At 34.2% G+C, this 23717-nt stretch overlaps 1 protein-coding gene and 1 long non-coding RNA gene across 2 annotated transcripts in view; both read left to right on the top strand.

The window, feature by feature from the left end:
* LOC139151373 (putative diacyglycerol O-acyltransferase MT1468) overlaps positions 1-23717 on the top strand; it is a 388693-nt gene that overhangs the window by 11503 nt on the left and 353473 nt on the right. The window lies entirely within an intron of this gene.
* LOC139151344 (uncharacterized) lies at positions 4917-6899 on the top strand. Its single transcript, XR_011556405.1, has 2 exons — positions 4917-5567; positions 6620-6899. It is a non-coding gene; the product is annotated as an uncharacterized lncRNA (long non-coding RNA).

The following is a 23717-nucleotide window of genomic DNA, read 5'->3' as shown; positions in this document are numbered from 1 at the left end:
TATATATTTTATATATATATATATATATATATATACAATTATATCATATATATACTATACATATACATGTACAGAGAGAGAGAGGGGGTATAATCAAGCTCTGAAGACTTCATGTCAATCACTTTGACTGAATCCAAGAGTCAAGTCCTTGTGTTGAACTTTTCATTTTATTTTCCAAAATATAAATATTGTATGTGAACTTTTGGAGGCATGAGCTTTGACAAAATATCTTGTTATTAATTTTTGAGTTTGGTACAATTATCTCTGCTGATATAGATAACATAATGAAAAAGTTGATACCTTGATGAAATTTCTTGAAATGATTCCACTGCATCAAAATTAAAGTCTTCGAAAAGTTTTATTATGTCGTTTTTGCAGAGGGCAGGTGACTCTTCCATGATAATAACGGTTCATCTGTGGTTACCAATATTAGACTTTTACATGTCTCTGACAGTCATGTTTGGTTACTTTGTCTCATTTCTGGTATAGTTTCTTCCACTTCTACAAAGTCTGAAAATGACATTCATCATACATCATCCTCAAACGTGAAAATTTGAAGGAATCATCAGTTGAAATTAAAAATTCATGACATTGATGGTTAATACTCATTGGAATTACATGGTAGATACAATACTCTTTCTTCTTTGGAAAAAATATAACATCCTATTAAACATTTAAGTGTGACAAACCTGGATGTATTGATGAATATTCTAATCTAGTATTAATACAGAGTGGATTGGAATTTTAATATCATGTTTCTAAGGTATTCAGTGAAAATTCTTGTATTATTGATGCAATTTGTGGTAAATACTGTTGAAATTACATTTAGTATATTCATTGCATAAACTGTAAATAGCGATTATATCACAGATACATACACTGTTAACAATGCTTCTATTTGTATGTAAATATCATGTTTTGTCAGTGTTTACATTTTGAATAGATTTCATTTCAAAATTGCTAGTAATTCTACAGATACTGTAGAATTCCCTCTGAGATTATTGACATAGTAATATAAGTTATGAATTAATTTCCTCTAAATGCAATATAGCATCATTGGCATTAAGTCATGAGTTGTTCCTCATTTTGAACAGATATACAGTCTCATCATTTTATTTACTTTCCATTTGAAATACAGTGTCCAACACAGTGCAGTGTTCCCCTTTAATCTCAAGTCATAAATATTCCACAACGAATGAAATTGAAATGGAATTGTAATTCAAATCACTGTAAATAATAACTTACCCCAGCAGTATGCCACATGGGTGATATTTTACCCTTTAGCAAGACTTCGACTGACCTACACTCATAAATCACGATGCAATAACCAGTACTCCTAAAATATTTTACAGAAGATTTCACGTACATAGCAGAAAACAATAATCAAGTCTAATTTCTACCTGGTTTGGTTCTGCACTGACACAAATTCTAATTTCTGCATTCAGAGTAAGAAGCTTCAGATGACCTGTGAAGATAGATTTGATACATCTAAACTTCAAAAAAACACGACAACAATTTGAAGCATTCAGGATGGTAGTTATTACATGTGTCTTGAAATGACTCTGGTATGTTACAGTCATCCTTTGTATATCTGATATCAATACCTTTGTGGATCTGAGTCAATAAGCTGTTCTTCTCTTATTTTGACTGTAATGTTGGAAATAAAGATACCGGTATTGTTTTTTCTCTTTCCTGTTGTTGCCATGGTTACAAGAATTCCAACTGCTATGAAACAATCCTGACAGTAAGAAATTGGAATGAATGTGCACTCTATCAATTTAAGTCACACTTGTTATTTATCAGTGTTTTACTCTGTTGTCCTGCATTCATGTCAATGCAACATCAGTTAGTGCCAGTGGCTTTTTTTTTACAAGTTTTTATTGAGTTTATACAGAAATGCTTTTACAAACTTATGTCTGATTACATCTGGAAATATCTGGAAAGTTGTACAATCAAGAAAAATATAAATAAATACCATACACTGTTAATTGTTTGCATTGAATATTTGGTCCTAAAGTAACAAGTTTTAAGTATCCAGCCCATTTCCTTATATGAAAGTCTAATTTTAATTTGTTCTTTCTGTTTGCAATATTATATTTGATTTTTTGTATTGACTGTACATATTGTTTGTAAGCTATAAAATCTATCTTCACCTTTTTACAGCGGCTAATGTATATAAACCTTTTACCAAGAAGAATAAGAAAGTTTACAAGACATGAGAGACTTGGATCTGCACGAACAATTTGCCAACCTTTTAGTTTACTCAGGAACCCTATTTTACAAGTTCAAAGGAGAAAAAATTTATCCCAAAATAACATGACTTGTTCACATTCACTTAACAAATGCATCAAAGTTTCCTCTTCCTGCTTGCAACATGAGCACAATGGGCTTTCCACTCTTGGGGGTTTCATTTTATACAGTTTAACATTTGTCATCAAAATATTATGAAGAATCTTAAATTGAAACTCACCAAGTTTTGTATCAATAGTCATTTTCTGTGGCAACTGATAATATGCAATTCGAATATGTGAGAAAAATAATGTTCTGCTCGAGGTCTAATGAAAATATTCTCAATGATTTTTTCAGTGATCATTTTTGTCGTACATTTACTTAAAGCTACCAAATCATTCCCCAACTGTACCCTAGCTTCCCCTTTGGGTTCAAGGAAATCTACATTTTGGCCCATTCTATTTGGTATGGCCTTCATTAACTCAAACCACCTCAGAATTGAAGCTGCGGAACTCCTTTATTTCGAATATTTTCCCAACTGATTTTATGGCCATTCATTTTCCGTGTATAATTGGTCAAGATAATAAATGCCAATATTTGCGAAATCCTGATAAAACACTGATTTACCTGATTTGTTATTCCAAATAATTTTTCTCTGTGGAGAGACTTGGTCTAAAGAGGGCTGTTCTGTTTGCAACTCTGACCAAGTCTTTAACATGCTATGGAAAAAACCTGTTACCTCTAACTAAGTAAATCAATATTAAAATTACATTTCAACAATAAATCTATACCTCCTAGTGGATATAAAATTCTCTTCAAAAACAATTTCCATGGATGCTTTAAAGAATCATCACAATATCTCTTTATCCAATTGACTCTCGCTGCTTTATATTTAGCATATAATACCGTATCTGGCATTTCCAGTCCCCATTTGCCTTTTTACCTATAACAGTGTGTCTAGCTATTTTGTCTTGGCCACACCACAGAAATTTGTACAACATGCTATTTCCTTAAGTTTCACATTGGGAATATCTATTGTTGACATTACATACTGAACTTTAGACAGCCCCATTGATTTCATTATTTGTATCTTTTCCAGTAGTGTAAGATCTCTGCTTTTCCAAAAATTGAGTGAAGTTTTTAATTTCTCGAGTGTACGTCCTGCAATATTCATATTGGAAGCAGCTTCCCCTTACGAAAATTTTTTTTTGTGGCATATGTCCCACTGTCTTGCGGCTTATAAGCTACACACAAAAAAGGCTGCCAGAACTTTTTTTTCATTATGTGCCGATATGTGCCACTAGAGGCACTTAACAGGCACACAAAGACAATCAGTCAAATCTTTGTGGCAGATATGCTAAAATATTTAATAAAACACAGTTTGAGCAAGATATTGCTCACTATCACTATGAGTGTCGAAGAAAAAGTAGAAGAGATGAAAAGATTATGGAACAGAATTTTCTAAACCTTGCTATATTTATAAGGAATTCTGGTGTTTGCTGACCCCTCCAGTAGCTACCTACAGTTAGCTGTTTACAGTCAGTCAGAGTTATAAATTGTACTTCAATTCAATGTACTTGGATTTTAATATCCATTTGATGGTGTTCAGTTTGGACATGTTGTTCTTCATCTGAAATGTACCATACCACACTCTCTGTCAGTGTGTGTTGAGTAATAAAAGATTGATTGATTGATTATAAGCCACAACATTGAGTTGACACTCCACTTGGTCACGCATTCTTATATGAGATATCCATTGACAGTGACACTACAGCAGGCACAGCAGGAAACCTTTGATTTTCAACAAATTGTGTGAAAAACTACCATATATTTGACTTTGATCGGTGCAATAAATCAATCACTGACTTTTTTATGTACGTTTTGCAAATGATCGGTTCTCACTGACAGCGTAACTGCATTCTCGCAAGCCAAGAGCAATAATTTCCGCTCCGCTGACCTTCGCAAAAATCAGCGCTGAGCTGTTGCCGTAAAGAGGCGCGTGGTTTACGACGATGCGTAACTGTTTCTACAGAAAAAAAGACTTTGCAAAATATGAACTCCGGCGAACCCATATATCGACGTATGATGAACTCATTTCACGTGCATATCTCCCTTGAAAAGACTAGTCTTTCAAAGAACTGCAACTCAAAAATAAGTATATCTTGTTCTTTTGTGTTTTCTTACCCCCTTTTCACAAGCGGGTTTTAAATGAACTGCAAGTACGGAGTAAGTATTGAAAGCGTACGTACGGCACGATGCTGTGTGTTCCGCTACAGCTAATCGCCCCGCTCACCACAGCCCTGCAAAGACCCGTACGTAGGGTCGGTGACTTCAAATCCATTTTGGGACTTGACGTAAAAAGCCAAATTACTGCCGAAATTCAACGTTCTTGGGCCCAAGTCGTATCCCAGCATACCTCAGCTACTCGATCGCTTCCAAAAATGCCAGTCTTTTATTCACTTTTCGTAAATAACCGTTGATGTCGGCAACTCTCTCGCTAGCCCTGCGTACGATGCTGTGTGTACAGCTACAACACCCGTACGGGTACCGGGTACGGTCTTTGCAGGGCTGTAGTGAGCGGGGCGATTAGCTGTAGCGGAACACACAGCATCGTACGCGCGTACGCAGGGCTACGTACGGTAAAGCTTTCCCAGCGTATAATAATGTACGCATAGTTTCAACATTGATCACGCTGAGCTTCAAAATACGGACGTGCGCGATGAAAGTCATCGTCGGGCAAAGTTTGTAAGTCACGAGACTGCTATGTCGGAGCCGTTTTTGTAGAGTTTTGTGTTGATCTAGAGAGGTTATTCCCATGTATTTGTGTCGTTTTGGTTTTCAAGCGCAAGCTCTCATGCAGCTGAGCTCGATCAAGTGCGTGGGTCTGAACAGACTTTGAACCCGGAACTCTAGAATCACGCCTGATGATGTCATAGATCATGTGAAGACTTCTTTATGATTGGTCAGATTGTTGTTCTATCATGTGAAGATTTCTTTATGATTGGTCAGATTGCCAAAAGGTCATGGGTCAAATCCTGAGCGGCAAATTAAATCTGATATGCACTGGTAAACCGTTAGGACGTTTGAGCGAGGAGTATATCGTCGCCGTTTTTTCGCTCTGATTTTTGTACAGTTTAGCGTAAAATTACCGTAGGACATTATCATTCAGGGTACGTAAAGGTTAGCTATGAATTTAAAACCAACAAACGGCGTTTGCGATGCGTTGATGGCCCTTGGATGACCGATTCTGAGACCGCGATATCGTCCCGAAGAACAACGGTCACGGACACACCCATACCATAGTTTGATCGAAGAGCTACAGATCGTTTAAAAATTCGGTAAGTAATTTTCAATACCGCGAGTAGTCTCTATAATTTTCGCAGTTTTCACTGTCTTTGGTCGTGCTATATTGATGTTGTTCTTGGCGAACCCTGTTCAAGTATGCCAAATGAACGTACGGTATTGGCAAAAATAATATAGTTACTCATGGAGGTTGCCGGTTGGTACAATGGTTTAACATAAACAGTGAAGTATTACTCCACACTGTCTGTCTCTGTGCGTTAATTACAAGTAGGAGAGTTGTAGTAACGGATAGAGCCGGGCTATTATCTGTTATTTTTATTCATTGATTCAAAATTTTGACCGGATTGATGATATACAACAGGTACTCATATCTTTTATTATTTAAACCGAGACCTAATTTTGGTAGGGCCGTTCACAGTTTACGTCACTGTTCTTTCATTAATATGCAAGGATAAATATTCGTCCGCATTTTTAGATTACGCTTTTGAAAATTACGCATGCAAGAACGACGAAAATACAACTCAGTGGGCAAACTGCTAGTGTAACAATGAATACCAATAGGCATATTCACGATTCACAGTACAAGCTTCAAAAACAGCAATGTATGCAACATTGCGGACAAAATTTGTCCGCATTTCAAGCTGCATATCGCGCGCGTACAGATATATTTAGTTAACAAACCTGTAACCGTGCACTGCGCTATAATAAAGGGATACTTTTTGTTTTTAAAACATTTTATGAGACAGTTTTCCATTTACATTTCTTCTGTTTGAGATGTGCTGAAACCCAATCACCGCTGGTCAATAGTTGTAGTTTGGAGTGGTGTGTCACAAGTAAATAGTGAAAATGAGGCTGAAAAGCAAATATTTGGTAATCACAATAAACATAATGTATAGATATGTCATGAGTTTGTATCATTAGGTAAATTATTTTATATTAATTATAATAATTTCTTTCAAGCACATGAATGCTCTTTTCCGTGAATTTTTGTATTAATATATGATAAGGGTAGTCGACAAAATACAAGCAATTTCACTTTGCACATGTAATAATATCCTTGTCTGTTATTTATCATTTTTATTCTCAGTGTATGGGCAAAGGCCATGAAGCTGAACAGACCAATGGATCAACAGGAACATTCAATGTGAAGTTTCAGAACAAGATCGGAAACATTAGGATGGCATCGAAAACAACTTTGGATAATGTGAAAAATGAAATGCAGACTTTTAGACGTGTTCTGATGTTTTTCACATGAACCTCATTAGATTATTGAATTTTGATTTTATTTTAATTTCTTAGTGGTCCAGCCTAGTGTACCAACATCATTGTTTTACATATCAAAATAAACAATGGGGTATTATCGTGAAGATATGTGGTAAGTGTTTTTTTTTGTTTGCATCTGTGAGTAGTCGGTTTAAAAGGCAGTAGCTGTAACTTCATTTTTATGCAGTATTTTTATACTGTTATGTGTCTTGATTTTTGCCTATTTTGCCAACTGAGTAAAGTGAAAAGTTACCTCAACACACAAAAGTTAAAAGAACAACATCATAAGTTACAGCTACTGTCCCTTAAAACAAATGAAGATGTGAAGTGTTTGGTAATCTCCTGGCTAGTGTAAAACAGGTAGGTACAAATGCAGGTATGGTTGGGGAGGGGGGGGTAGCAAAGGGAGCATGCATAGCAGCATTTTACCATGAAACCTTTTACCCCACCATTTTTTGTGGCATATTGTCTGCAATCACAGCGGCCTCTATGCCGCTAAAAGCCCCGCCCCATTTTTTTGCGGCATATCGTCTGCAATTACAGCGGCCTGTATACCGCAAAACTGTGCCAGAACAGATCTTTACATGATAAAATATGAATAACCTGCTTATAAGCCACAAACAGTTGCAGCTTGGTATCCACAACTATTGTGGGTTAGCATGCACAACTATGTGCCAGAAGCCATATTTTTTCGTAAGGGGCTTCTTTGTCATATGAGATATAAATACCCACAATCTTGACTGGTTCTCTAGGCCATTTGACTTTAAGTGGCTTTTTCATACACTTTTCATTTTTCCAAGCCACAGTGCTTCTGACTTATCATAATTAATTTTCAAACCTGAAAAACTTTGAAAAGCATTTAAAAGAGTAAACAGATTTGTCGCTGATCTCACATCCTCTAAGGAGCATGTTAGGTCATCAGCAAAGGAAGCCTTCTTAATTTCCTTACCACCAATTTCAATACCTTTAATACCTTCTTGATTACGTAACTCTATTAAAAATGTTTCTAAACTTTAAATGAATAGTGCTGGGGATCACCTTGTCTCACACCCCTACTCAATGGAAAGTATCCTTTGTTTATAACACAACTTTCAATGTTAGTGTATAATGAATTCACCCAATGTATAAAGGAATGTCCAAATGCCTGAATTAAATGCCTGAAGTGCTTTAATGAGAATCCCACTCCAAACTATCAAAAGCCTTCTCAAAATCGATTTTCAATATCATACCTGGTAAATTCCTTTCATGTGTACAAGACATAATACTTTCAGTTAAACGTATAACAGCCCCTGTATATCTATTGCTAACAAATGCTGACTGAGTTTCATGAATAATTTTTGGAAGTATTTTCTCTAAACGCTTTGCCAAACACTTTGTACAAATCTTGTAGTCCGTATTTAACAATGACACAGGTCTCCAGTTTTTGATATATCAACGATCTTTCCCCTTTTTTCTAAAAGAGTAATTACACCCTGTCTTTGTGAGGGTGACAAAACTGTTGTTTAGAGCTGCAACCAATTTTGTACCCAGAATATGCCAAAACTGTTTGTAAAACTCTGCTGTTATCCAGTCATTACCAGGTGTTTTGTTATTTGGTAAATCTCTCATTGCAAATGTGGCTTCCTCTAAGGTAATTAACCCCTCACAGAAATCTGAATCCTCCTGGGACAGCTTTGGAATATTACAGTTATTATAAAACAAATTCTGATCAGACATTATTTTTGAATATTTTTGTCCTGATAGAACTCTTTAATTTCTTGATTTATGTCCAAAGGATTAACAAGAATTAAATTTTCCTTCATGGAGAGTAATTTATTAATCTGTAACTTTTTGTAGTTTGCCTTTTCCAAACCTATTAGAAATACTTGTTGTTTTTTTCCCCAAGTTCATACCAATTAAACCTAAATCTAACAATACAACCCTCTGTAATATAGTCCATTTCAGTCTGTAGATCGATCCTCTTTGAATAAGTTGTACTCCCAGGAAATTAGTTCATTCTCGGGGTCAGATTCTAACAAATTTTCAATTTTTCTAATTCTTTGCTCAAGTTTTAAAATCTTAAGTCCTCTCTCTTTGGCCTTTCTTTTGCAAGTGGCTTTAATACCATATTTGTCTTGGCTAAAAGGCGGTCACTCTAATTATTGTATGTACAATTTAGCTAAAATTTACCCAAAATAAAAACAGAAACTCAACACAAGTATGATATAATGGAATTAAACCAGCCTTTAATATTGTAAGCTTCCTAGCTTGCTGATGAAATCTATAGAGATAATATTAAGCCATTTGCCAAACTTAGACGGCAGTATTGATAAAGTATCAATAATTAAGTATTTAATTTGGAACAAGATCTCTCCAGCTGATCTTGTTGAAAAGGTTTTTGAATTTTTTATGACGATGAACATAGTACTGTACATTACATGTATACACTTTAAAGAAAACACTATGCATTTAGACTTCTGAGAGTTTCAATTATGAATAAGTGAACGCTAGAATTTCTTATCAATTGCAAATTTTTAAGTCTGCTTTAACAAAACGATTCATGATAATTATGGAGGGATCAAAGGTCTTGAATGACGTGGTGTTTTTATTGGCTTTGGAGAGAGCAACCATAGACAGTAAAGGGGGTTTGTAGAATACAGCAAATATTCTGAAGAGTGATAGTTTTAAGTTTAACATCTTGCCATTTCATCCCTACTTTTCAGTGTCCATTACAAGGCTACAAGTAGACACAGTGTGTCTACTTGTACTGCCATCTAAGTTTGGCAAATGGCTTAACTATTATCTCTATAGATTTGTCTACAGTGCAATTTACCTATCTTCAAGATAGGTGACAGAAGATAGGTGACAGAAGTTTGATGCCAAAAGCAACGTGATGATTACAGGTGTGAAAAGTGATTTTATTCAGTCATTTATTGAGTGGAAATCATCGGTGATCAGGAAATTAAAGTGGCAATAGAACTGTGAGACAATCACATTTTTTGATACTTTGCTAAATTTGTCCATGTGGGATATACCACTGACTGCAAATCTTTTATGATTTAATTTGTCAAATTTGTTCCAATGTTAGAATAATCTTTACGGCCCTGATACGGCTTTTGCGGCCCGAGGTCGTACGGCGGAAGGGCCCGAGCGTGCGAGGGCCTGTACGCCGTACGACCAAGGGCCGCAAAAGCCGTATCAGGGTCGTAAAGGTTTTATCATATACCTTATGGAATGATAAATATGTATTTTACATAATATTCAACATTGTTTAGGAGATAAAAATGCGTGCGATATCGAAAATTCATCGCCATTTGTGTCAGTTTTTTCATAAATACGATGGCCGCTTCCCGTCGCGGATTGACATACATAATGACGTCATTTGTTTACCTGCAGAATTCTAGAACGCGCAAAGCAATACGCGTACTATTACGTGACCAACAGAGATCAAGGCTGAAATCGAGGTGTAAGAAGGACAAAAGCGTGATGTCAGTTTCTTGTAATTTATACTGAACAGGCACGCACTTAGTATACACAGGATTTCACTAGAATTTAGAAATAAAAGCCGATGTTACCGGCGCGGCTCCACTGTTGCCACGCGCAACTACGATCTGAGCGAGCAGACGTTTTCCAAATCTCGCGCTGGCTTTTTGTACGAATGGAACGTTTGCGGATAGCAACGCGCGTAGTAACCAGAATCGAGATAGTTCAGAAATGCACGCGATTGCCCATATTTGGGCACCGGGCCGGGGCGTGATACGTAAAAAAATGCACGGATCTGAGGGCGCTTTCTCCCATAGCTTTACACAGGCACGTGAATGTAGGTATATGAGAATTTGTATCAATTGTCAAGGATTACACTTATAATCAACATAAGAGCACAATATTCAAATCATTTTCAGTATCTAGTCCATTCTATCCTGACTGCAACCTTGAGTTATTCTGACATCTCTGTGAGGTTCAACTCTGTTTTGAATATAGTAAAAATTCTCATGATTGATGCTGACAAATCAAAGCTAGCATCAGATTAAAATTTGTGGTACAATCAATAATATCAACCAACATACCAAATTTAATGTATTTGCCCATAGGTAGCAAAAGACTGCGCCTTAAATTTATTTTCTTGAATACAGTACATGTACGTTTCGACAAATATGACACAGCATGGGAGAGATAATTGATCCATTGAATTTGCAAATTAATTTTCAGTCCGTGAAATAATCAAAATGACAATGTATGAATCATCATTCTTATGGACATTTCAAATGAACTGAATGATGTTCATGTCTAATAGGCCACAACAAAGAAAGTTGATGTATGCAGATTATATATAAGTGCAGGCATAATTTAATATACAAACTCCTGATGGAATACAGAATACAAATTTATTTTTGAAAGGGAAATACCATAAAAGATTTGACTATTTCAATAACTAGTATATAAGTTTCAATACCTAAAATGTGTACTTAGTTTTTTTCTTTTTGGTTTTGAACATTGTAAAGGACAGAAATTTCAATAGACATAAGCAGAAATAATTCCTTCAAAAATCAGACAGACTTGGGGGTGACTTCTGTGATAACTCTTGTACTAAATATTTCATGACAAAGTAATGTCTAATGTAGTTCTTGTTATTATAACAGAAATTTTTTAGGAAAATTGATTTTACACAGTATCGTGAAAAATTTGCCTCTATTATCATATGAGCAAATCCATTCTGCTCAAACGTCTTAGCTTATACTTATGCAGTATACCGCATAGTATAGATATTGCCATACTCTACATCTGATTTTAATCAGGTTGATTTCAGTTGCTTATATGAACACTATAAGATGAAAATTTGAGTGTCTTCTTTTTTAACACATCAGAAGTGATATTTGTAACCCACATTGATCAGGGTCATGGTTGAAAATTTTTTTGAGTTTCAGACAATATAAAAGCTTAAGTCTAAAAGCTACTTGATAAACTGTAACTTTGTGTTAAAAAATTGTAATGATATGTCAGGGATTGGGTCAATCTTCCAGAATATCTCATCATTATAAAAGAGGAGTCATTTTCAGAAATGACCCAGACTCGTAATAATCCTTTGGTCAAACCATATAATAATTTAGTCAAGTTGACAGAATTAAGGTACTTCTGATCTGAAGTGTATTCATTGATGCAACAGTTTCCAACACATCAGAGACTACACCATCATTGTATTTCTATATAAACTTACTTTAGCTAGGATTTCATCACCAATCTTTCAGCGTACTGTGGTCGGCAGGGTTGTATAGATTTATTGTGCATGTATAGAAAGTAAAGCTAAATAAAGTTTAAATCTGTATCTATTTGTCATTGTAAAATAATTTAACAATTTTTACATTTCATGTACTGCACTTCAAATGAGCCATTATATTGCTGTACAATACAGTATTTTTTTTTCAACCCAATGTGATAAATTTCAAAATGAAATGTACCGCGGTGTCTTTGAAATGTCAGATGCTTCAACTAAAATTCAAGTTGACCTCATGTGAACCTTAGTGTTTTCAATGTCTGATGATGTGGGTGTGTTCCTCACAATGTAAATAAATGTTTTTCATGAAGTTGCTACAGCAACAAAAGACAACATGCTGTAAATGATACAGGCTTCGCCCACATGACTAACATGGTGACGGAGTTGCCATGGCAACTCTAATTTTATTAGTGCAGCTAGTATCCCATATCAAAGGATAAAGCAACAGAAATGAGTGCATTTCCTTATCTTGACCTTTTAAAGAAACAAGAAATGAAACCGTATCGTATCCTGTTGTAGGAACTTCGACTCATCAGTTGATTTGATCATACATGTAGTGAAAATGTATCATCAGAAATGTCATGGTCCGTATTTTTTTTTTTGTGAAATGAAGTAATTCTAGTAATTCAAGTCATTGGAATCATTCATACTAATGGTGAAGAATTCATGCCTAATTTCAAAGACTTTTGAATACACTGTGACATGCAATGAGATAAAATACTTTGGCTTTGTTTGCAGATTCAAAATCAGTGAAAGAGATAACTTTTAAATTTATAAATTTTCCTTTAACATTTTACCTCAAAGTTTGGTGATTGCATTATGAATTGTTGAATAAATCAAGAAAAGTAAATTGAAGGATGAGGAATTAGATCAACACAGCTTTTCACAACTTATGCTAATTAAATTTATGCTAATTAAACTTATGCTAGTGAAACTCTAAGTTTGCTAACTAAATCATGCTAACTAAATTCATGCTAATTAAATTTATGCTAATTAAACTGGTGCTAGTTAACTTCATGCTAACTTAATTCATGCTAATTAAACTCATGCTTCTTAAATTCATGCTTATTAAATTTATGCTAATTAAACTCATGCTAATTAAACTCATGCTAATTAACTCTGTCATTGACATTTATCTAAGAAACATATTATTTTGCATTTTTAATTGAATACTTCGTTTGCTTTAATGGACCATTTCTAGAACATTGAGTCAAACATCTTTTATTGAACCGGTTTTAACTGTTAAATATTTGACACGCATACAGACATCAGTTTACAAATCTTCATGTAAACACTGAACAGTACACAGAACACTTACAGTAAATGCATATACATGTACACATACATACACTACTAATATGCTCCAGGCAAGCTATGTTATACAGTATTTATTCAAACCGTTTGCATGCCACAAGAAAAATATGTTTTTTCAAGAGTAAAATAAATGTCCATATTGCACAAATTTTACTCAAGCTGAAAGCACATGGAACCATCACCGCAAAACATACCATTTAAACATAATAAGCAGCCAAATATTTTGTTATGATGACTGTATCAGCATTGGCTTCTGAAATTGGAAATTAGGTCAACTCTATATCGACCTAAGATTGATTATAAAATTCCCTTGGTGCAAAAACATGACATATTCATCACTTCCCACATGTGAGCATTAATAAGCTGTAGATCATACTCACGTATCATGTTTGCAATTTTCAGAAACAAAAATTTAATCATGCATGACTGATGTGAGCTCATCTTATCCCGATGTAATGGAACTGACAATTTCCTGGAGAAAATCTGGCATTGCTATGGAAACACCGTAGATGAGTGATCACTTCTTTGGAATTCTATTCTTGCTTTTGACAGTCACTGTACCTGTCTTTTACAAATTAATCTTCTTACAAACACTGAAAACAAAGGCAACAGAAATCTCTTAATGCCTATTTATAGTTTTCAAAGCTGAATATTTTTCCCTGGACAATCAACTTATATTCATGTGTCTATAGTCAGCTCTCATCTCTTTTCTTGAACTTTTTTGACGTTCGTCCTACCAGGGATCAAATCATCATTTTTCTGTGAGCTTTGACCTCCAGAAACATTTTAAACCAACAAAGGTGAAGTCATGAAACCCCAGAGGTTGAGAATATTTCTTTGTGTTCACTTACTGTTATTAAGGTTGCAATGAATCCTTTTGAAAATTAATGGCAGCTATCCAGATACATTTATCAAGTAATCCGTTTGATTGATTTTATCCAGAGTTTATTAAAAATTACATCAATTAACTGGGTGCATTCAGAGCAGTGAATTATATCAGAAACCATAAATTTGTGTTCATTAACCTTGAACTTCTTCTCTATATGCAGTATACATTTATGCACTAATATTTAATGATATCAAATTCATTGAATCTTGTAACCAAGGTTACAAGAAACTGGTCATGAAATTGATATGTTGATGAAATATTAGTTGATCACAGTAGTATTGTGATTGAAATAACACATACGATGATCTCCATGCTAAAAATATGATTGAAAATATCACATTATGATGTTATAAGGAGACTAGACTATACTTTAATTTTCCCTCATAAATCACACTTTGACAATACAAGCCCAATATGCCTCTAACTGCAGTAATGTGCCAATAATTGGATCTTTCACATCAAATCAACTGTCACTGCAAACACTTGAGGACGAATGTTACAGTACTTGTCAGAAACGTGTATTTTCAATTTTGAATGCAGGGTGAGAACCAATATTATTGAGATCTGCATGTTTGCAATGTTCTATTGATTAAAATGAAGAAATTATGTATCAACTGTATGTGTTTGCAAGATGTGTCAGTTTTATAGAAATGATGTCAGTCTATAGAAGTGATGTGATTTGCATGAAAATTAGAATGATTGAAGGTCTAAAAAACAAATTCTATGCTTAAAAATTGGTTTGATTTGATTTGATTAGTGACATCAACATGATCAAATGTAAGTTTAGTGGTTTCTATAGGAACACTCTTTCATGATAGCAGATATATAAGCCAAAAGTCTATGATGGTTCAAATATTTCAAAGAGTTTTCAAGAAACTTTTTGTTTGTCAAACTTTAAATGACTAGAAAGTAAAAACATGAATTCCAAAACTTCTTAAATTTGCACATAAACTATACCATTTCTTGGTGAACTTTAAGGTTTAAAAGGCAAATTTTCAATCACTAAACAAAGTAAATGGTGAAAAAATCATTTCTCAGTCTTACGCTATCTGGGTTGATACGTGCTGGTGAACTAATGAATAGCAAGATGTTAAACCACATGTCCTTGTGGTACATTCTGCGCTGTACAGCTGTGCTCTAATTAAAATCAGATAAGTTGGATACAGGTAAATAATTAAATCCATTGATTATTTTCTAATCAAAGCACAATGACTTCAGGCATAATTGTCAGGCATTATCAGTGTAATTACCATAAAGACAGAAACCAATGGTTCAGCAATTAATCTATCACGTAAATTAAAAGTAGTAAATTGACCTCAGGATTGGCAATAGTATATATAATTTATTGGCTAACAATAAGAAGAATTCAATAGAGGAACTGTTGGAGTCTTTCAATGCTAGAAAATACATGATCTTAGATATACTCAATCTTGATTCTTTTTGCAATATTCTATGATTTTAATTTTGAATAATTTACATTCCAATGTTGTAGCTAAAAGCTATCATCATGTTGTGCCATAAATATACACCATGACAGTCAATGTTAAATTATCTGATGAATTATGGAGGGTACAGCTGTGTGGATTGTACCAAACTTTGTCAGTGCCCTTTTTTGAGGATGTCTGAATTTCTTCATCACACTGTGGTATAGGTCTACCTTTCTATATTAATAAACCTTGATTCAGGACAGCAGTGAAGTGACCATCGTACCTGGAATCTGACAGCGTGCATTCATACTGTGTAACTTACAGCATGCATGCAATCATGTGATAAGACAAAAAGATTTTTGTTGTAATGCCATATGTTCCTTTGAAATCACAATTAAGATCAAATTTTCACCTCTGTTATAAAACATCCAGGAATAGTTCAATTTGTGCTGTCTTTATAATTGATTTAGACAGTGTGATGATAGAGTTCATATAAAGTAGCTAAAGGGTGCATCTTGAAGATAGCAAAGGCAAAAAAATATATAAAAAGTTGTTTTCAGTACTGATAATTTAAAGCCTGTATGTGTCATTTATTTTGTCAGCATCCGTATGTTCAGTGGAGGCTGCAGAGAACAGAGAAAATGTGTTGGAAATGAGCATGTGCATAAATTGACTATAAATACATTGACATATTTTACCTCACTGTCTGAGTACATTAAAGATGATGTCCCAATCAATGGATCCAGATAAATCATAGACCCTCAAGAAATCTCGAGGGTCTATGGATAAATTCAATGATTAAAGATGAGTACAAAAATGACAGTATGGATTAAGAATAATTTAGAAGTGAAAAAGCCACCATTATTATGTTATTGTAAAAAAATTCAGAATATTCAGAATATAAAAATAACCATTCATTTGTCATAGTTGCTATCGTGTATCAGAGTATGTATTGTGACACTGCATGTGGGGTTTCCTTAAAACAAGATGGCATGCATTTAATGCAGCTTTAGATTCTGATGAACCACATTACAGTTGTCATGTGATGTGCTTTCAAACCATCTGATTGGCCAAACAGCAGTTAATTTAGTTAATTAAATTTATGGAGTTGACCCAAATACTTTGCAGTGTGCTTGCCTTCTAAACGTGGTGGAATTCATATTTATGTATATTTTATCCTTTCTCATCCCAACCGATATTTGCAAGTATTTGTCATACAGAATTTTGATGCAAGTTGACATTTTTCAAACTGTCAAAAGGGATATTATATACTCTCATCAATAAGTAATTACTTCTAAGAAATGTTTACTAAATTATTGGTTTTGTAATTTTATTTAGATGTGCAGTAAAATTTCCTGTCTAGACTGATGGTTTCTGGTTCATACGATTTCAATGTATCCGGCAAAGTTATTCACTAAAATATCTAAAACCTTCATAAGTTAGTAGGCAAGACTAAGTACCCCTCAATGTCTGCTGGATTGGCTTTGACATTTCTATAATGGCAAATCCCTCGCTGTCCTGGAAAAAAATATTGATGGAGGCTATGCTTGAAAAGGTCAAATTAATAATAGAACATCAAACCCAGCAATGCATGTGTATATACAGATCTCGATTTCTGCAATTAGTTTCTCCAATGGAATCAATGAAACCTACAAAAATTTGAATTAATTGACTGATTTACAACAGTGTTGGAGTTATGGAAAATAACAAAAGAACACACAGAGAGATAACTTTGACACGTGCTTGACCTGATAATTATATCTTGCATGCCTTGCCTATGATCTCAGTACTTTGGAAATCAATATGACCTTTCAGCTTAAGCTGTTACATTTTACCTATCCAGCCTAATGTACCTGACAGTCCTTGGCAGGCACTGACAGCCAGGAAAGTGGTTAATAGGCAGTTTCCCTGGCAAGTTACTTCAGGATCTAAATAACAAATACCATGAAAACCTATAATTCGACCACTCTATTAATTTGACCACCCTATTTTTTTCTCAAAACATAATTTTATTCACACTTAACAATTCGACCGCTGATGAAAATTGGGACTTTCTTGCTCAATCTCTAATAATTTGACCAACAAATCATGACAAGCTGTTTTTGAACATTTTATTTTTGAATCAATACACAGAATGTAGAGTACAGAATGTCCAAGTCAGAACTTCAGGAAAGTCTTCATTTCATTCATCTAAGATGGTAAGCATTATTATATCACTCATGAACTGTCAAAAAGTTGAAATCGGATTCGACCACTAAAATTATTTAAGCTTTGTTAATTTTCTAATAATTCAACTATTTAAAATTGTAATTATTTTTTTCTGGATGAATTGATAGGGTTTTTATGGTACTTATGAGAGCAAACGCTGCTGACTTGATTCCTAGTTAATGGTCCATTATTCACATATTGTGCCATCTTGAATTCTTTACAATAATAACTGTAACATGACTTCAACAAATCCATATGGTATTGTATACATCATATATTCTGATTTAAAATGTGAAAAGCTGTCAGTCTTCTGTGAAGACTCGGTCCATACTCAATTATCAAAAAAATCCAACAGGAAATAGTTATAATCCATACACAACTTAATTAAGAAAATTAGTTTGACAATTAAATGTTGATAAGCATTTTTCACCCATCTATCTCAGGCAAGACACTGGGACTGAGAAAGACCTTGAAAGGTTCAGCTCTTTTTTAGAAAAATAAGGTTGAAGGTATTAATGGTAGGAAAGAGCCATCAGAAAATTGCAGAACCATGGAGTGTGTATTAAGCCGTAATTTCTTTAGTTTTGTCAAAAATTTCCAAAGATTATCTAATTTAGTAGCTGAATCCATTCTCAATAAATAATGAAATAAATTGGAATTAATGTTGGTACTTCCAATTTGTTAGAACATACTACATATTGTAAGATATTGATTTTTCAATAAAGCAGTATGAATATTGCACATCCCCATTCCAAGACTTACCAGCAAAATGCTAAGATACCGTATTTGAAGTTGTCCAAAACGCATGTGATATGCACGAGACATTTGATCCCCCAAGCTGTCAGTGAGGGCCCCTTAACACCTAAATTGAAACTTCAATTAGGAATGTAATCCCTGAAGTAAGCAAATAGCATTTCTATTTACACTCCACCTACTGACACTGCCATGGTGACAATGATCATCTTCTTGTCGGTATTGCTAGGGTTGATGTGTGATCTCAAAGTGGCTTTTTATATGCTGGCTTTTATTTTAAAGTGTGTCACATCATTTGAACAACCTGAAGTAAATTAGGTCAATACAGATTGTTGGAATACTGCTGTTGCTTGGCGTGCATAATGTAAGCTCTGGGTGTTTCATATGAAATTAGAATGAGATCCCATGGTAATGTCAGAACTTGAACTATCAGGGGAGAATATACAACTCTTGGGAAATTAAAACTCATCAAATGAAAATTGAGAATCCTAATTAATATATGAAACCTACCGAGGCATGTGTTGCAATTACGCATCAGTTCTGTGAATTTTGGCACAAATTTGCTTAAAGTTAAAAGGCCTGAAATGTTGCGTGCCTAAGAAATATAATTTCAATATATTCATGTTTTGCAAAGACAATTTTTTCTATAGATATCAATTGAATCAAAGATTTTTATAGACGACCACTGAATCAAAGATAGTATGAGACAAAACTTTCAGAAATCCATTAAATAAATGCATGACAAACTTTAAAGGCTGTAATATCTGAATGACATTTTAGAAACTCAATTTGTTATATTGCCTTTGGTGGACCACAAATTGTTGGTATACAATATCCTTGAGGTAGTCAGTTCAATCAGACTTTGTACAGCTGCTTTGCTTATTGGTTGATTAACTGAGTGCTGCTAGCTCTTCACAGTCAAACTCCATCAAAGATTACTTTTGACAAAAATGTGTTATTAGCTACTATAGACTATAGTCTATAGAAGCTATTGGGATGGGTATCCGTCCGGCGTCAGTCTGTATGTATGTTTGTATGTGTATGTATGTATGTATGTATGTATGTCCGTTTGTGAGGCGTCCGTCCACTCAAATATCTTGAGAACCGCAATACTTACTGATTTGATATTTGTTGTGTAGATGAAAAATATGATTATGAGAAACTGTTTTTTTTATTTTTGATATTTTTGAAAATATGTAAATTAGTGCTGAAAAAGGCGTATTCGGTAAAAGATCTTCTTCTTCATAACCGCTGATCAGACACAGCTTTGTTATTTGGTATACAGGTCCCTAGGGATAACCCAACTTAGATTTGTTCAAATGTGATGAAATATGCAAATCTGTATTTTTAAGGAATTTTTTGTCAATTTTTGTCAAAACTTTATTTCATCAAAACCGCTCGTCTGACAGCTTTGGTATTTGGTATTCAGGTTCCTACAGATGAACTAAATATGATATATTGAATATATGATGAAATCTGCAATTTTGTATTTTTGGTGCAATTTTTGCCATTTTTGGTCAAAAAATGTGTTTCTCAAAAACTACTTGTCTGATGCCTTTGATATGGTATACAGTTCATAGGGGTTAATTAGTGTGATATATTGAAATTTGATGAAATCTTCAATTTTTAGCTCCGCTGTCAGCGACGCGGAGCTTATCAAATAGGTTGATTTTCCGTCGTCGTCCGTCGTCGGCGTCGTCCGTCGTCGTCCGTCGTCGTCCGTCAACAATTGCCTTCTCCTCTGAAACCGCAAGTCCAGTTGCTTTGAAATTTTATATGCAGTTCACTTGGGGTGACCTCACTTAAGTTTGTTCAAATCGTGGTGAAATTTGCATATTTGTATTTTTGGGGCATTTTTTGGTGTTTTTGGTAAAAAAATCTTCTTCTCTGAAACCGCTTGTCCGATTGCTTTGAAATTTGATATGCAGTTTACTTAGGGTGACTTCAGTCAGATTTGTTCAAATTGTGGTGAAATTTGCATATTTGTATTTTTAAGGCAATTTTGTCATTTTGGTAAAAAAATCTTTAAAAATCTTCTTCTTCAAAACTACCAGTCAGATAGCTTTGATATTTGGTACATATGTCCCTAGGGATGATTTATTTCAGATTTGTTCAAATTGTGCAGAAATATGCAAATTTGCATTTTTAAGGCAATTTTTGCCATTTTTGGTCAAAAATGTATTTCTCATAAAGTACTCAACTGATAGTTTTGAAATTTGGTGTACAGGTTTGTATTGATGCACTAAGTAATATATATTGAATTTCTGATGAGATCTGTGATTTTGTATTTTTTGGCAAATTTTGCCATTTTGGTCAAAAAATGTGTATTTCCAAAACTACTCATCTGATAGCTTTGAAATTTGGTATACAGGTTTCTACATATGAACTAAGTTATATATATTGAATTTTGATGAAATCTCTAATTTTGTATTTTTGGGGCAATTTTTGCCATTTTTGGTCAAAAAATGTGTATTTCAAAACTACTCATCTGATAGCTTTGAAATTTGTATACAGGTTCCTACAGATCACCTTAATGATATTTATTGAAATTATGATGAAAATTGCAATTTTGTAATTTTGGGGCGATTTTTGCAATTTTTGGTCAAAAAATGTGTTTCTCAAAAAGTACTGGTCTGATAGCTTTGAAAATTGGTGTAAAGTTTCTGCAGATGAGCTAAGTAATATATATTGAATTTCTGATTAAATCTGTAATTTTATATTTTTTGGGCAATATTTGCCATTTTTGGTCAAAAATGTGTATTTCCAAACTACTCATCCGATAGCTTTGAAATTTGGTATACAGGTTTCTGTAGATGAACTAAATGATATTTATTGAAATAATGATGAAATCTGCAATTTTGAATTTTGGGGCAATTTTTTCCATTTTTGGTCAAAAAATGTGTTTCTCAAAAAGTACTGGTCTAACAGCTTTGAAATTTGGTATACAGGTTTCTATAGATGAACTTAATTTGATCTTTTGAAATTATGATGAATCTGCAATTTTTATTTTTGGGGCAATTGTTGCCATTTTTGGTCAGAAAATTTTATTCTCAAAAAACTACTCATCAGATAGCTTTGGTTGACATGTTCTTGGGATGATCCGATGTGATATATTCAAAGTATGATGAAATCTTCAATTGTGTATTTTTGCAGCTTTTTTGCCACTTTTTGTCAGGCCACTGCTAAGCTATCAAAGATTTCCACTTTTTTCAACACGTGTCAGAAGTAGCTATTCTCCACATAACACAGCGGGGCTATATCTTCTGCCATGTCGCTTGTGTATTTTTGGGTCAATTTTTGCCATTTTTGGTCAATATATTTGTTTCTCAAAAGTTACTCATCTGATAGCTTTGATATTTGGTATACAGGTTCCTAGGCTTTATCTTAATGTAATATATTGAAATTAGGCTGTGTTCACAAATAACGATTGGGGGGGAGGGCTGGAGGAATCTCAATTGAAATCTTTTTTTTTTCAGATCCCCCTAAGTACCCTAAAAATTTTCAAATGCACCCCCTCTATATGGTCAAAATTTTTCAAGTCCCCCCCTAACTATCAAAGGCCTGTATATTTGTAAAGGATGTGAGCACAGAAAAAATAAACATGTATTGCGCCGTTCTGCTTACAGGTGTTCAACACTACCTGTATTAGCACTTTGTATCTATAGTCATATTCCCAAGGCAAGTTCTTTAAATGCATCTTTTCAGTGAATTTTTTAGATTTATTGGTCTAAAAGCTAACTTGAGTTAATCCAACTCTGGCCAGGTCAATTGCTCCTGCTGAAGAGCACACAAAATTACAATCATGAGAGAGTAGGCAAATTGTGAATTCTGGCTGATTGCCATATTGCACAGTGACCTACCAAAAATTTGTTTCACTCTACAAGTCATACATGGATTAGATGCAACTCAAAATTGACAATACTGGAAGGTTAAAATATTCCATCAAATAAATGTTTTAATCTCTGAAATTTTTGGTGTAATAATTGCAAATTTGGTTAAAATATAAATAATTCCATTTGGTCACATATTTTTTCTTCTAGTCTTTACTGTTCAAAGTTTTACTTCTGTATCATTTTATAACAAGAATGAGAAAATTTAGAAAATCAAGCATGGTGACCCCATCTTTTTTCTTTAATATTTGATTATTCTCATATGCCAGAATTCAAAAATGTCTATGTTCTTCCATGTGTTGCTCTCTGGCCTGATCTTGTGTACAAGTATGTTTCACTGTCATGAGCATCATTTGACCCAAACTCTTCTTCAACTACCATGTACATCAGAGTCAGAGCTGTCTCTGTCACTGTTCAGGTATGCAGTGACAGTGACAATGCAGTAGCAGAGCATTAATGTTAGTGACACTAGCCGTAGGCAGTAGGTGTATTAACTTTGATAATTTTGGCAATATTTTTGTTCAGTTTTACATCTGCGTCCTTGTTGTACTTCCTACATCATGTTGAATTGTCAGTGAATTGTCTAGTATTCAGCTTGCTATCACAGCCTATGTATGTGTACCATGCTTTTGTATCACTGAAAAACTGACTGTCCGTCTGGACTCCAATTAAATTATCACCAAATACATATTTATATTTATATATACATGCTTTGTCGACAAACTAAATATTGTGTGTTTGAGCATGCTGTAGGGAGATAGCAAGAAACTGTAGTTGTTATATTGCATACAAATATTGCAGAAATCATTAACAGTTGCAGCATCTGGCCTGTTACTGGGCTCAAGTGTGTTTTATTACGTCAAATCACATGTTTAGATTTTTTCGAGATAAAAGTCATGAAATGTGACAAAATGGTTCTAGATTTTGTTAAATTATTACTAACATTACAACATTTTGATGACATAAAAATGGTATTCATTTTCATTGAATTACCTACAAAAAAAAAAAACCTTGGAATTGGAAAATGTAAAACACAAAAGGGAACCAAAAATTTTCAAGTCCACCCCCCCTACAGGTAGAGCAAATTTTGAAGTAACCCCCTTTACTACCCCCAAAATTTTCAAACACCCTCTGAATTCCTCCAGTCCCCCCCCCCCCCCCACCCCCCCCCCCCCCCCCCCCCCCCCCCC

This window comes from Ptychodera flava, chromosome 2 (genome assembly GCF_041260155.1).
Source record: "Ptychodera flava strain L36383 chromosome 2, AS_Pfla_20210202, whole genome shotgun sequence".
Taxonomy (NCBI): domain Eukaryota; kingdom Metazoa; phylum Hemichordata; class Enteropneusta; family Ptychoderidae; genus Ptychodera; species Ptychodera flava.
This window is presented reverse-complemented; position numbering and strand designations above follow the sequence as displayed.